Source organism: Cebus imitator, unplaced genomic scaffold, assembly GCF_001604975.1.
Source record: "Cebus imitator isolate Cc_AM_T3 unplaced genomic scaffold, Cebus_imitator-1.0 Scaffold13, whole genome shotgun sequence".
NCBI lineage: Eukaryota > Metazoa > Chordata > Mammalia > Primates > Cebidae > Cebus > Cebus imitator.
The window spans coordinates 9,831,205-9,835,763 of NW_016107328.1; the positions used below are offsets into that span (position 1 = coordinate 9,831,205).

Sequence of the window (4,559 nt, forward strand, 5' to 3'; positions counted from 1 at the left end):
TTTTGTTTGTTTGTTTTCTTTTCAGACAGAGTTTTGCTCTTGTTACCCAATCCGGAGTGCAATAGTGTGATCTCAGCTCACCACAACCTCTGCCTCCTGGGTTCAAGCGATTCTCCTGCCTCAGCCTCCCAAGTAGCTGGGATTACAGGCATGAGCCACCATGCTTAGCTAGTTTTGTATTTTTAGTAGAGACGGTGTTTCACCATGCTGGTCAGGCAGGACTCAAACTCCCAACCTCAAGTGATCCACCTGCCTCAGCCTCCCAAAGTGCTGGGATTACAGGTGTGAGCCACTGCGCCCAGCCTAGGCTGAAGATTAATGTGCGTCAGACACCATCTGTTCTTGCCGCCTCACAATTTCCCAATGACTACATCAAAAATAATTCCCGGTCTGCATATGTGGCTCTCCTGTGTGCTAAGCACAGCCCCAAGAGAGGAAGACACTTCAGTGAGATGACCAAGCTTCTCCACAATGCCTCTGAAATGTCACTGTCCTGGATGTTCGTAGGGTCAGCTTCACTATACATGAACTTGATGAGGGGCTTTCATGAAGAAAGAAACACGGGGCTTAGGACAACTGGGTATAGTACACTAAACATCTTCTATGTAGGCTAAGATCTTTTTATCTTCAACCACAATATTGCCATTATTGTTGCTTCATTTAGTCTTTTTTACTTACACAGCGCTTTACTGTTCTTAATGGCTTTTATTTACATGACTTCATTTGATCTTCCTTACTGTCCTCTGTGACTTGTAGAATGGATTCCATGATATCATCAAACAGGTAAAGGGCCTAAGGTCTAGAGTGCTGAGATAATTTGCCTCTCCTCATTTGTAAGTTGTTGATCCAGGACCAGAATTGCAATGAACAAATATTTTCTCGGCCTTGATCTCCTTGAGACCAAACATCACATCTTTTAATTATTGTCGCCTTCCCAGTGCTTTATATAGGCACTTAACCTATACTTGCTGAGTTAACTTGAAATAGTGATTACGAATATGGGCTTTGAACTCAAAGGAGACCTGGATTCAGCACCTGTTTTTTGTTTGTTTTGAGTTTGTAGGCATATTTTTTTTTAGCTTTCATTTCAGGTTCAAGGGTACAAGTGCAGGCTTATGATATAGATAAAATTCATGTCGGAGGGGTTTGAGATACAGAGTATTTCATCTCCTGAGTATTGAGTACTAAGTAAAGTAGGTAGTTTTTTGATCCTCACCCTCCTCCTACCCTCCACCCTCAGGTAGGCCCTGGTGTCTGTTGTTCCCTTCTTTGTGTCCGTATATATTCGATGTTTAGCTCTTACTCATAAGTGAGAACACAGCATCTAGTTCTTGATATACTTCGGCAAGTTATTTAACTTATCAGAGAAGCAGGTTTTTAATTTATAAATTCACTATTGGCTGGGCGTGGTGGCTCACGCCTGTAATCCTAGCACTTTGGGAGGCTGAGGTGGGTGGATCACCTGAGGTAGGGAGTTCAAGACCAGCCTGGCCATCATGGTGAAACCCCATCTTTAAAATAATAATAATAATAATAATAATAATAATAAATTCACTCATAATGCTTTCTCACATGGTTGTTGTGAGAATCAAATGAGATGATGTAAATGAGGCACTTAGCATAGTGCCTGGCACGTAGAATTGCTGAAATATGCTAAGGATTATTACTAGCTTGATCACTGTTTCTTGTCAGTTATTTTTTTATTATGCAGAAATTTAAATGTACTTAAAAGTAGGCCAATAGCACAGTGAACCACTGCATAACTAAACACAAAGCTTAAAAAATTATCAGATCATGGCCAATTTTGTTTTATCTCTATCCCCATCTTTTTTCATTCTTTCTATTATTACTGTTATTTATTATTATTATTATTTTGCAGACAGGATCTTGCTCTGTCACCCAGGATAAGTACAGCTGCACAATCATAGTCCACTGCAGCCTTGAACACCTGGACTTAACCAATCCTCCTGCCTCACCCTCCCAGGCAGCTGGGACTGCAGGTGTGCACCACTGTGCCCAACTAAGCTTCCTTATAATATATTTTTTGAGACAGGGTCTTGCTCCATTGCCCAGGCTGGAGTGCAGTCTTGCAATTTCAGCTCACTGCAACCTCCACTTCCTGGGTTCAAGTGATTCTCCTGCTTCAGCCTCCTGAGTAGCTGGGATTACAGGTATGCATCACCAAGCCCAGCTAATTTTTGTATTTTTAGTAGAGACGAGGTTTCACCCTGTTGGCCAGGCTGATCTAAAACTCCTGGCCTCAAGTGATCTGCCAGCCTTGCCCTCCTAAAGTGCTGGGATTGCAGGGGTGAGTTACCATGCCTGGCATGTACAAGCAGTCTTACAAAATGTTGGGAAGAATGGGTGTGGTGGAAACATGTAAAGGTGACCCTCAATGAGTTACCTCTTCTCTTCATTGTGGGCAGAAACTGTGAATCACTTCTAATCAACAGAGATTGGTGACAGTGATGGAATGTCACACCCTTGGTTAGGCTATGCCATATGAAAAAGACCATCTCTCTTTTCTAAGGCTTAAGCATTTTTACAGGGAATTTCTAGGTTAGCTGAAAAGCCAAGAAAAGCCAGCATTTGCTCCGAGGAGTATCACTGTGCTATAATACTCTTCTGGCATTCCCTGACTTTTCAGTGGAGAAGGTTCTAGTATTTTTGCAGTCTGCTGGATTTGACTGGTGGTCCTGAGCAAGACGGTGCCAGGAGAGAGTTGTCAACTCTATCTAATTTCATTTAAAGGTCTGGTAAAAAAAAATTCCTCCTGCATAGATTAGAGTGAGGATATGAGTCACAGCAGGGAGACTTTCAACCTGAGGCTACTAGAGAGAACTCCCAAGTACTAAGTCAGGTGACACCGACTTGCACTCTCACCAATAGTAGTAATTAAGAGCTGGACTTCAGAGTAGAGAAAAGGAAGGAGTCCTGAAGTACCTGATTTTTCAAGGTGTAATTACCCCAGAGAAAAACTAAAAATCTTCTTGGGATACCAGGGAAACTGAGGCACATACGTGTGTGACATAGGCATACACACACATACTGTCAGACATATGTGACTGTCAGTCACAGAAGCTTTACTAAGTAACCCAGGACTTTGGAGTCAGAAAATCTTTAATTTTTAGAATACATGTAATGAGGCTGGGTGCAGTGGCTAACTCCTGTAATCCCAGTACTTTGGGAGGCTGAGGCAGGCAGATCACTTGAGGTCAAGAGTTCGAGTCCAGCCTGGTCAACATGGTGAAACCCTGTCTCTACTAAAAATACAAAAATTAACTGGGTGTGGTGAAATGCACCTGTAATCCAGCTATTCAGGAGGCTGAGGCAGGAGAACTGCTTGAACCTGGGAGGCTGAGGTTGCAGTGAACTGAGATCGCGTCACTGCACTCCAGCCTAGGCAGCAGAGAGAGACTTCATCTCAAAAAAAAAAAAAGAATACATGTAATGTTTACATTGTATCCTTTACAAAAGAGGATAAGGAGCAAGCTTGTGAATTTTTCTTTGCTTGTGTCCCTAAAAGTCTGGAGGGACCCTGTTGAGGCCACACACCTATTAACACTTGGAGATCCTCTTGTTCATGGCTCTCCAAGACCCCTCCAACCTTTGATGATGGCAGAAGTACATATCAGTTCTGCTCAGGCATCTGTTATCTGTCTCTTCTTGGCTCCCTCCAGTCCCCAGAGATACACAGACTTGGGAATACTTTGAGCTGCAGGAGTTTTCTAGAATACTCAGGTTATTTCCATCATTTGAGAGAGGAGGAGACCGAACCCCGGAGGAGTGCAGGAATGTAGTCTAGGTCACAGAGCCAGTCAGATGCAGTGATAGGACCAGCAGCCACAGCCTTGTCCTCTTCCCACCCCTCTCCTGGTGCTATCCCACATATGCTGGAGGCAAGAGGTGGGTGGACATTCAAGAAATGCAAACTTATGCTAATATTTGAATATTAAAGTTTGATATTGTAATTTTAGCCTGAAACAAAACAGTTTTAAAAAGGTACATCTGCTGAAACAAATTAAATAATGCATTTCTGGCCTCAATACACATGACTGACTCATTTGGCCGTGTGATTTTCTTCCTGGTAGCAGAGCTGGCCTGCACAGCATGGGCGGAGAGGCAGCAGGGCTTCCTGGGACCTCCCTTCTTTAAAAAAAATTTTTTTTTAACTTTTAAAAATATGGAACTCTTCATGAATTTGTGTGTCATCCTTGCACGGGGACCATACGAATCTTCTGTATCATTCTAATTTTAGTATATGTGCTGTCAGAGCGAGCACCTGGAGCCTCTCTTCTCCTGGGCATTTCTTCTTTCTCTGCAATTTCATTCCTTGAAGCCCTCTGCTTCCACACAGTGGACCCCAATTGTTTTGTGTACTTAAGGGCACCTTTCTGTCACTACAACTGACGTTTCATGTGATCACCAGGTAACTCACTTTATTGGTTTTTTAGAGATGCCATAACAATGGACTATTAACTGAGTGGCTTAAACAACAGAAATTAACTTTCTCACAGTCCTGGAGGCTGGAGGTCCAAAATCAAGGCAGGTGCAGCATT

General features: G+C 42.9%; 1 non-coding gene across 1 annotated transcript; it reads right to left on the reverse strand.

Annotated features, from left to right (window-relative positions):
- Nucleotides 1-4,177: 4,177 nt before the first annotated feature.
- On the reverse strand, nucleotides 4,178-4,282 carry LOC119467382. Its single transcript, XR_005195916.1, has one exon. It is a non-coding gene; the product is annotated as a U6 spliceosomal RNA (small nuclear RNA).
- Between the last annotated feature and the right edge of the window lie 277 nt (nucleotides 4,283-4,559).